Raw genomic sequence first — 12,131 nt, 5'->3', positions numbered from 1 at the left:
TGTTTATATTTATGCAATATTCTATGTGTTCCATTGCTCTGTAATATATAATTTTCTAACAACCGGTATCAGAGCCGAAGGTCTATTTGGTTGACAAATGCGTAGGAGAGAAGGGTTCCTGGTTCGAGTGGGAGCAATGGCGGAAGATGGTAAGTTTAGGGTCGAGAAATTTATTCTTGTTGTGGAAGATGCAAATGGAATATTATTTGTATCAGAAAGATCTGTACCTACCATTAGGCAGAAAAAAAAGATGCCGATGGGTATGACAGATGAAGAATGGAACCTTCTTGATAGAAAGGCACCTGGAATAGTACGGTTGTGCCTTGCAGCGTCGATTGCCTTCAAAATTTTGAAGGAAACAACGACAGAGGGTTTGATTAAGGCATTGGCGAAACTATATGAAAAACCCTCGGCCTCAAACAAGGTATTTCTTATGAAACACTTATTTAATATGAAGATGTCAGAAGGTGGATTTGTTGCAGACTATTTAAATGATTTTAATGCTATTACAAGTCACTTAAGTTCTGTAGGGTTAAACTTTGATGATGAAGTTAGATCTATGTTATTCTTGTGCTCATTGCCAGAAAGTTGGAATGGTTTAGTAATGGGCATTAGTAACTCTGTTTCTCGATCTAGTACTTTAAAGTTTGATGTTGTTGTTGGTGCTATCCTTAGCGAGGAAATGCGATGGAAAAGCTCCAGTGAGACTCAGGTAATGCTTTGAGTGCAGAGTCTAGGGGAAGGAAAATGGAAAGACGAAAGAGCTCAGGATATCGTAGTAAATCAAGGAAAGGCATATCCAAGCCCACATCGGGGATAGTGTGCTAGAAATGCAGAAAGAAAGGACACCTAAAGAAAGACTGTAGATCTCGGAAGGGAAAATAAGGAGATGCACAGCAAGAAAACAATCATGAAGCAAATGTGACAGGTGAGGTGTTAAAAGATGCTTTGATTCTTTCTTTCAAAAATATTATTGATTCATGGGTGGTAGATTCAGGGGCGTCATTCCATGCAACACCTAATAAGAAATATTTTCATGACTATGTTCAAGGAGATTTTGGACAAGTCTGTTTAGGTGATGATAAACCCTGTAAAATTGTTGGAATGGGTAAGGTTCTTGTAAAACAACAGAATGGAAACCAATGGTTACTAAAGGAGGTAAGGCATGTTCTAGATCTGAAGAAAAATATGATTTCAATAGGGGAGTTAGGTGGTGAAGGTTGTGTGACAACTTTCACAGATAAAGCTTGGAAGGTCACCAAAGGAGCCCTGGTAATAGCAAAAGGCGAAAAGGTTGGTACATTGTATTTATACAATGGTATTTATAACTCTGTTAATGCTTTAACTTCCAAAGGAACAGATGTAGCATTATGGCATCATAGGCTCAGACACATGAGTGAGAAGGGGATGAATATTCTTCACTCAAGGAATTTGTTGTTGGGTTTGAAAAATGTTGATTTGGACTTCTGTGAGAATTGCATTTATGGAAAGCAAAAGATAGTCAGATTTCTTAGAGTTGGGAAAGAAAAGACGAGTGAAAAATTAGAGCTTGTGCATACAGATGTATGGGCACCTGCTCAGGTATCATCTCTTAGTGGCTCTAATTATTATGTTACTTTTATTGATGATGCAACTAGAAAAACTTGGATTTATTGTATTAAGAATAAATCTTATGTATTTGATACTTTCAAGAAATGGAAAGCTTTGGTTGAGATTGAGAGAGAAAAGAAATTGAAGTGTCTTAGATCAGCGAATGGAGGTGAATATTGCAGCAAAGAGTTTGATAGGTACTGTTCAGAGCATGGAATTCGTAGAGAGAAGATAGTTCCAAGAACACCACAATAAAATGGTGTGTCAGAAAGGATGAACAGAACAATCATGGAGCGTACAAGGTGCATGAGATTGCATGCAGGATTTCCTTTACAATTTTGGGCAGATGCTGTAGATACTTTTGCTTATCTAATAAATAGAGGGCCTTCAAGTTCCTTGGATGGTGGTGTTCTAGACGAAGCATGGACAGGTAAAAATGTAAACTACTCTTTTTTAAAGCCTTTTGGTTGTGAGGCCTTTGTCCATATTAATAAAGAAAATAGAACAAATCTTGAGGCAAAATCAAAGAAATGTACCTTTACTGGATATGGTGTTAATGATTTTGGTTATCGCTTATATGATTATGAAAATCACAAAATCATTAGGAGCATAGATGTAATATTCAATGAGAAAGTCTTTTATAAGAATCAATTGCAGGAAAAGAAAACAAGGAATACACAGTTCTTGATGAGATCACTGAAAAAGTAAAGGTGCCTAAAAATAATAATAATCAACAACCACAACAACAAAAACCACCACAACAGCAATAGGCACCCCAAACACTTGAAAGTGGTGTTAGAATATCTACCAGGATAAGTGTACCCCCTGAACGATACTATCCTTCATTATATTATTTATTGTTGACTGATTTTGGTGAACTCGAATGTTATGAAGAAGCAATGCAGGTTGAAAGTAGGAAGAAGTGGGAGCTAGCCATGGAAGAAGAGATGGACTCCTTAATGCATAACCAAACTTGGGACTTAGTCAGATTGCTTGCAGGAAAAACTACATTGAATAATAAATGGGTTTATAGGCTGAAGGAAGAAGATGGAGGAGAACAAAGGTACAAAGCTAGACTTGTGGTGAAGGGGTTTGCATAGAAGAAAGGTATTGATTTTGATGAAATATTTTCTCATGTTGTTAAAATGACTTCAGTCAGAACTATTTTAAGTCTAGTAGCAGTTGAAGATTTGCATATTGATCAATTAAATGTAAAGGCAACCTTTCTCCATGGGGATTTGGAGGAAGAGATATATATGCAGCAGCCACAAGGATATGAGGTAAAAGGGAAGCAGAAACTAGTGTGTAGGTTGAAGAAGAGCTTGTATGGCTTAAAACAGGCTCTAAGGCAGTGGTATCTAAAATTTGACAAGTTTATTTCTGAACAAGGTTATACTAGATGTCACTTTGATCATTGTGTTTATCTAGAAAAGCAAAATGATGGAAGCTATATTATATTGTTATTGTATATATATGACATGCTTGTTGCAAGGTCTAACATGTAGGAAATAAATGTGCTCAAAAGAAAATTTCCAAATTCATTTGCAATGAAGGATTTGGGAGCTGCAAAACAAATCCTTGGTATGAGAATAACTAGAGACAGGAAAAATCGCAAATTAACATTGTCTCAGAATGAGTACATACAAAAGGTGTTGAAAAGATTTAATATGCACAATGTGTTACAGGGAAAAGTGTCTACACAGAACTGCTTATCCCACTAAGGTGTGGTAGCTACCTTATAAACAAACAAAGTAAATCTACTTTTGTTTTTCCTTTATGAAATATAGATGAGAGAAGAACAAAGAAGACCAACCTCTGTCTTGCGCTAATCTCGTAGTTCGATTCCTCTCTCTCTTGATAGTCTTTCGCTATTTGCTCCCTTGTACGCCCAGCTTCACAGAGTACCTATAAGATCGTAGTAGCATAACACCATACAAGAACATGGATCTATAATCATAAACAATCTAGGATCAGATGTAGATTGACCATACAAATGCATAAAACATAAATGACACCAGAGTATGGAGGAAAACTTGAATAGCTTTTATTGATAAACAAGAAAGAGCCAAGGGAGTTACAACCAGTTGTTCTGACCCAGCATCATCCTCTCAACAAGTAAGCCCTTCTTCACCTCATACAAAGCTTAGATCACCCAACACTATGATGTTGTCTCAAGAAAACAATAGAAATTCCTTACAATATGCAAAATTCTAGCCTCTGGATCTCTGGGATGAGGGATCCATATATAGATATCTGTAAGGGAGATGAGTCAGCTTGTGATTTGATTAGTGTCTTTCCTTTGATAGTTCTTGCTTCCACTTGGAGATTGATGATCTCTTACTCATCCTTGGTCGAAATTCAAAGAGGCAAGTGTCGCAAGAGAAGTTTCTGGAAGATTCCATGCCTCTCCACCTCGCGGAATGACACTGCCATTTGTCACCTCTCGCCCATCGCACCCCATAGAAGGGCTTTTTGAAATGTAATGCACCCACACAGTGTATTTAGGTGCGATGCAACGCGCTTTGCCTATGGAGCAACTAAAATGATCCTGTTTTAACCAGTTCTGAGCAGTTTTTCATGGAGAACCTTTGGGAGAAGCTGTAATCAGTTGACCTTCTTCCTTTAGGGGTTAGAACAACACTTTTAGGGACTTAGGAGCCCTTGGTTTATGGACATTTTATGCTTGGGGTTGCAGTGCCCAAAAATGTCTATAACAGTTGCCCCCTAAAGCATGAGGTCGTTAATCTTTTGATGTCGGGTGAAATGCTTTATTATGAGGATCCGAAGTTCTTTCAAGCTGGGAGGAGACCTGTAATAAGATACAATACAATACATTATCTTCATAATATTTTCATGATCTAGCTGAGGCGAGCATTCCCATGCTCAGCTTTATAAATTCATTTTCATGTACATAGGACAGACAATCGTCTGAGTGTAGACTGATGATTCTGGTAGAGTCATCATCCCTTTGATTGGATGATTATCTATGCAGCAATAATGTACATTTGATGTCTTTATTTCCCTGAATATATATCGCAGCCTGGATGGATGGAACTAGATCTGGGGTCTTCAATCTTGTTCGATCTTCACTCGAAGTACAAGTCTATGCATGTGAGAGATTTTCTGGAGTTGAACATGGAAAGACATCACCTGATTACTAGCTAATGATGTAAGCTGTTAACAGGCGTGAGAGGAATCACCGATAATGATAATGACCCTCAAGGTACTGCAGTACAATTCACGTGGTGTGAATAAAGGACTTGGCGTCAAACACCACGCAAAATATTTCGGTCGAAGGCCATTGATGTAAACTTGTCGCCAGAAGTGAGAAACTTGCCATTGAGGCTTGCAAGCTTCAAAGTACTCAACGGGGTGTTCCTAGATCAACTTCTTGGATAATGAGCTGATGTCGACAAGAAGCGATCCGTCACAGGAGGGCCTTAATGAATCCCACATCAATGACATGAAACGGAGCAAATGATTTTAATGGAGGTGAAAACGATCTGATGACATAAGGTTCAGGGTGGCGGTCATGAAAGAATGGAGTGTAAATGTATTGTAGCGGGTGAGACATAGGTGAATTCTCTGAATGACTTCTCTTGAACATATCAGCGACACTGACGTGATGGATTGGTAGCATTAACCCCAAATGTGGATGGTGTGGCGGGACCATGTTGATGTGACTGGTGAATGGAACAACCCAACCCGACTTGGATGCAGAGTGAAAGTGTCATGGTCAAGAGCAACTTGCTACCAACAAAGTTTCTTCAAGTTTTCTTCCCATTTTTTCCCCAGTCATTGCTGACCAGTACCTCTTTATTTTTGTCAAGCTTGAGGAGGATAACATATGCTTTTTCTATAATTTGCCCTTCGGGCAAACCAATCACTATGTTTTAACGAGCCTAGCGATAGTGAAACTCGTTCTTGTCTTCTATGGACAAGTTTGTCGCTATTAAGTTTTAACGAGTTTAACGACAAAGATAACTCGGTCCTTTTCAATTTTAGAGAGTCTGAAAAGGAACGTAAAGGAAACTCCAATATTCCTTTTTCGTCATCTAATCCCTTAAGTCTGAAAAAGTATAAAACAATACAGAAGGGATGAATTTTCGATCCTTTTAACGAGCCGAACAAAACAAGTGCTCGATATTTTTGTGTAATAATCCCTCGGGTCCAAAAAGATTAAAATCTAAAGGAGGGATAGCAATTCCGGTCCCTTTAATGAGCTGGAGAGGCCAATGGCTTGGCAATATTTTCATATTTTATGAGTCAGTTGAAAAGAGCTTAAAGGAGACTCGTCTTTTGAGGAAAGAGTGATAAAAGTGGGTAGCAGCTGATTCCAGGTAAGGTTTAGAATTTTCCAATCACGACAGTGTTACAAGGATGGCTAGTGGGATCACTCTTCACAGTTGTTCCTCAAAAGGGGTAAAAAATCAAATGGAGGTGAATGATCGGCCAATACAGAGTGGAGGTGATGATGAGAACACGACCAGGGCTTTAAAGGCTGAAGTACTACATTCACGATGGTTATTTATCGGAAATCGGTTCAGTTTTTTTTATTGAGCTTAAAAACTGGGGGAAACATTTGCTCATGACTTATGTTTATTTTTTAACGAGCTTGAACTATGTGCTAAAACCGCTCGATTAATCCAGTCGTATAATTAGAATGTCCCATTTTAAAACGACAATTTTTAGAGTTTTGCCGCACATCCTTTCTTTATGCAAGTTAGGAAACGACCAATCCTACTAGTTTAAAGGGTTAGAGGACCTACAAATTTAAAAAATAAATTGTCACTCTTTGCTTGCATGCCAAAAGGTTTGCATGCCCCCAGGTATAAAATAAAGTTTCAAGGTCACCTTTCATTCTACTGACAAAACATTTGTTTTATCAGGAAAGGTCTACCTCTTTGAGGTTACCAAAGGCTTTTCTATTCACACCGCAAACAAAACACTTCTTCGATGATGTCTACCGAAATAGACAAAGGTGAGACAATCCACTCACATAACTTTAACGAGGGAATCTTATTTCAGTCTAACCGCCTCTTCCAATCACGGACGGGAGTACAGTCTAGTCATATATCTCTCGTGGAAACCTACCCTATACCCAAAGTTTTTCTACCGAAGCAGACCAGGGTGCATGCCCCCTGGGTTTCAGTCATGTCCCCCGAATCACTCGCGCTCATCAGGTAGACGGACTGGGGATTGATGAGACATTCCTTGTGTGAAAAGACCATTTGGGGATGGTATATGACTATTTTCTATGCGTGATCCGAGAAATGAAAGCTGGTCTACGAGCTTGACCACTCTTCCTTTGTGTGGAAAACACATTACTCTAAAGAGTGATGAGACAATTGCTCCCATGCAATAAATATAGTCTCGTCCAAGGAGTAGATTATAATCTAGGGGTCCTTGAACTACCATTGCGTTCATGTGAACGGTTTTTCCTCTCAATGTTATGGGCACATTGGGAAGGATCCCTAATGGTCGACTGGTTCCTTTGTCAAAGCCTGTTAGATTTCTCATATCAGGCAAAAGTGATGGCGAACCAAGCGCTTTCCAAGCAGTCGAGGAAAGGATACTCACAGAAGCCCCTTCATCTATGATGGTACCAGCCATAACCATTCTATATATTTGAGCAATAATTCAGAATGGTACACTAGCCAGTAAACAGGGTCTGCCTAGTTTATTCCAGTCGAAGGAGACAACTAGGTTGCTTGGAGGTGGGACCTAATAGATGGTCGGGTACGACTCTGACGAACTTCCTTCCTGCGGTAAAGGAATGGGTAAATTTCCCCCATGTTCATCGGAGTCTGTGCTTATGAAAAGAATTTGGACGGTGTCATCCTTATTCTCTTCTATGACTATTTCATCTGAAGATGGAACCTCTGAAGGCAAGACCGGGTCAACTGCCGCCTCAACCTTTTGAATTTCATCTGGTATGGGTTCAGATGGTTTGTCTTCAATGATAGATGCTTCGACTGACCACCTGGGTGGGTCAGCCAGATTTTCAACTAGTGAAAGACTCGGCAAGAGTTTTTTATATCCAGGAGGAAGTCATAACGGTGAAACTGTATGATCGTCCAAAACTCTTTTAGCCTCGTCTAAGAAGGGACAATGGTAGACGGCATGATCACCTTCGCACAGTTTACAAGGAAATCTATATTTTCCTTTTTGTCCTGGGGCTTCACTTTCACTAGTCGACGGTGTGTTTTCAACATGATCATCAGAGGTTGACGACACCAGGTTGTGCAAACGAGGAGACCAGTCCCTTAAGATCGGAGGGATGCAAGGAAAATCTCTATGATAGTGGTCTCCTTTGCAAATGACACATGGCGATCTAGGCCTAGTCGGTGCAGTGTGTGGATTTTCACTAGACGACGCTTGATTGCCCCCTTTCACTTTTGGCTCCTTATTCTTCTTCTCTCTCTTTTTCTTTTCCTTCTTCTTCTCAGGTACTTGATTTTTTGCTTTACCAACCCCATCAAGTGAAGAGGAAGGAGGAGAGGAAGAATTGGAGGAAGTAGAAGGTTGGTGGGTAACTCTGGATTCGTCTAGTTGCTGACTCGATTGTTTAGGAATTCCGGTGTTCTGAACGACAGAGGTTGAGAAGAGCCATGCGGGCAGGCCGATTGTCAATCCTGGAAGCGACAATGTGGCCATATGGGGTGCATGAACATCTCTCTAAGAGGAGAAGGGACTAGGATTTCCTCCAAGGGGAATTCCTTGGTTGGTGGGTTCCATTTTCTCAACCTAAGATCAACGTAGGAAAAGGTGTTGATTATTCCGTTTAAAATAAATTTTAGACGCTTTGACACAACTTGTTTTTTTAATTTTTAAGAGTCGATAAAAAACAAATGATGACTCTAGTCGCCTTCGATTTTTAATGAGCCTGAAGTGACAAGTGCTCAGATGGACCTTTTCCGTTAAGGAGTCTGAAAAGGAACGAAAGGGATTGCTCTGGAAATCTAGGTAGAGGGATTACCAAACCAATCACAAAACTGCAGAATACTTTTTATGGTACGGCAGTCAATCTTCCCGAATGCTGTGTTCAATGCATTGTGATCGATAGGGCGACAGACACAGCTTCCTATGGATAAAGGATTAAGCCTATTGTGGTCTCCCAAAATATACTCGACGGTACATGGGAGCACAAGTCCGTACTGGCACTTATTGTCTCAAAGTGGAGGAATCACCCAACCATCAGTGAGAAGAACAGTTACCAAGCTTTACGATGCCAGAATACGTCTCTAGCCTAGACTTCTAGATGTTGTGCGTTAGGTTCCAAAGCGTTGTTAGATTCATTAAATTTATTTTATAGTTGATCTTGCCTAAAAAATTTGCCTTTTAGGTTCACCGCGAGACGTAGATGTACAATTCCTAAAATGCAATCTAAGATGATAAACAGTCTTTTATCTTCTTTGTGCAATGAAAATCCTAGCTACTAAGGAAAGAGAGACATTATTCTTTCACAAAGAGCAAAGAGCACACACTAAATGCACTGTCCTAAATCAAACCAATCAAACAGTCTAAATGCAAATGCACACGCATGTATTTGTTTTCGGCTTTCTTAGTACGTGAATGGTAAAAAGAAAGCTAATGCACAAATCTGAATTACTTTTCAAGCAAACATTACTAACAAGTTTCTTTTCAAAATAAGAAATGGAGACAATCACAACATTTTACGATTTGGAAATGAATACTTGCTTTCGACACTAGAAAAACTACAAATTTAGACCAAATACAATAGTAACAGGCTAATCGACTATCAATAGCAACCAAACTCTTTCCTATGACTGAAAACGACACTTGCGACACTTTCAAATCAAAGGATGACAGTAAAATTACGTTACTTTTTGCAAAGGAGAACTGAAAATGACTCAACAAATACACAAAAACATTTACAGTTCTTTTACACAATGGAGGCGGAATAACAGCAAGGAAAAGGGGTTTCAAACAGAGATATACTGATTACAGGCAGCAAAATTCATGAATAGAACTGAAAAGAATGAATCATAGAAAATAAAACTGAACAATGCCTAGTCTGATCAGCGCACCTGTAACACAGTGAACTTGAAATGCAGTGCACCTACTACACTTGGGAAGTGCGTTGAATTTCAGATTCTCAGAACAGTACCTGCGCTGGGCTAGAGACGAGACTTTGCTTGGGTTTCGGGTCACAGTTTGCAGTTCAGTTCATGGGTTTTGGCCGGGAAAATGGTAATCAGTAAAGCAACAATCACGGGTAGATCTAAGGAGGTTCCAAGAGCTACCACGATGGCGATCAGAGAGTTTGTAAATCAGTTGTTTAATTTATAAACAAAACCCGGAGATTGATTGAAGCAGCATTTATCTACTTTGCATTTTCATAGCAAATGCAGTTCGAAAGCTACCTGGCTCGACTTCAGGCTCCATATGTAAGTTTATAAAATAGACAACAAGGAAGATAAACAAACAAACTAATTCGTCCCCAGCAGAGTCGCCATTTTTTTACAGGGAAAAGTGTCTACACAGAACTTCTTATCCCACTAAGGTGTGGTAGCTACCTTAGAAACAAACAAAGTAAAGCTACTTTCGTTTTTCCTTGATGAAATATAGATGAGAGAAGAACAAAGAAGACCAACCTCTGTCTTGCGCTAATCTCCTAGTTCGATTCCTCTCTCTTTTGATAGTCTTTCACTACTTGCTCCCTTGTACGCCCAGCTTCACAGAGTACCTGTAAGATCGCAGTAGCATAACACTATACAAGCACATGGATCTATAACCATAAACAATCTAGGATTAGATGTAAATTGACCATACAAATGCATAAAACATGAATGACACCAGAGTATGGAGGAAAACTTGAATAGCTTTTATTGATAAACAAGAAAGAGCCAAGGGAGTTACAACCAGTTGTTCTGACCCAGCATCATCCTCTCAACAAGTAAGCCCTTCTTCACCTCATACAAAGCTTAGATCACCCAACACTATGATTTTGTCTCAAGAAACCAATAGCAATTCCTTACAATATGCAAAATTCCAGCCTCTGGATCTCTGGGATGAGGGATCCATATATAGATATTTGTAAGGGAGATGAATCAGCTTGTGATTTGATTAGTGTCTTCCCTCTGATAGTTCTTGCTTCCACTTGGAGATTGATGATCTCTTACTCATCCTTGGTCGAATTCAGAGAGGCAAGTGTCACAGGAGAAGTTTCTGGAAGATTCCATGCCTCTCCACCTCACGGAATGACACTGCCATTTGTCACTTCTCGCCCATCGCACCCCATAGAAGGACTTTTTGAAATGTAACGCACCCACATAGTGTATTTAGGTGAGATGCAATGCACTTTGCCTATGGAGCAGCTGAAATGATCCTGTTTTGACCAGTTTTGAGCAGTTTTTGATGGAGAACTTCTGGGAGAAGCTGTAATCAGTTGACCCTGTTCCTTTAGGGGTTAGAACAACACTTTTAGGGACTTAGGAGCCATTGGTTTATGTACATTTTATGCCTGGGGTTGTAGTGCCCAAAAATGTCTATAACACAATGCAAAACCAGTTAGTATACCTTTTGCTAGCCATTTCAAACTTAGTATGGAAATGTGCCCAAAGACCCAAGAAGACATGGATTATATGTCTAAAGTTCCATATGCATAAATAGTTGGAAGCTTAATATATGAAATGGTCTGCACAAGGCCTAATATTGCACATGCAGTGGGAGACGTAAGTAGGTACATGAACAATCCAGGAAAGGAACATTGGATGGTAGTGAAATGGATTCTCAGATATTTGAAAGGTACCACAAATCAAGCATTATGCTTTGGTGTTCAAAAATTTCTCTATAGGGATATGTTGATGCAGATATGGCAGGGGACAGAGATAACCGGAGGAGCACTACAGGATATGTATTTACTGTAGGTGGAACAGCTATCAGTTGGGTTTCAAAAATCCAAAGTGTTGTTGCATTTTCCACAACAGAAGCAGAGTATGTTGCTGTTATAGGGGCTAGTAAAGAAATGATTTGGTTACAAAGGTTTATGGGTGAATTGGATAAGAAGCATGATATGGGTACGTTATACAGTGATAGCCAAAGTGCCATTCATCTTGCAAAGAAATCATCATTTTATTCCAGGACTAAACACATAAGCTCAAGTACCATTTCATACGATCAGTGTTGGAAGATGGAGAGTTGAAGCTGGAAAAGATACACACTAGCTAGAATCCTGCAGATATGCTAACAAAAGTTGTAACCAGGGAGAAACTGAGAATATGCTCAGTTTCAATTGGTCTTCAAGGATGAAAATGAAGATGAGGAACAACCAGGTCCATAGAGGAGTCATTGTCTAGAAAATGAAGCAGTAGTGGAGTTGCTACAATCATTCTCCAAGTGGGAGATTGTTGGGTGTGGAGCATGATTATTTAGAGGTTTTTATTTCAGCCAGATGTATACCCCAGGAAGTTTGTACAACCTTCCATGCGGGGGGCTGTGGGGGGGACTTGTCCCCCCAACAGGGGTTCGGGGGGGTCCGGGGGCCAGTGGTCCCCTAATGGGGGTTTTGGGGGCGC

Source organism: Pinus tabuliformis, chromosome 6 (genome assembly GCF_031772625.1).
Source record: "Pinus tabuliformis cultivar Carrire ecotype Pingquan chromosome 6, CPIR1, whole genome shotgun sequence".
In the NCBI taxonomy this organism is placed as follows: Eukaryota; Viridiplantae; Streptophyta; class Pinopsida; order Pinales; family Pinaceae; genus Pinus; species Pinus tabuliformis.
This window is presented reverse-complemented; position numbering follows the sequence as displayed.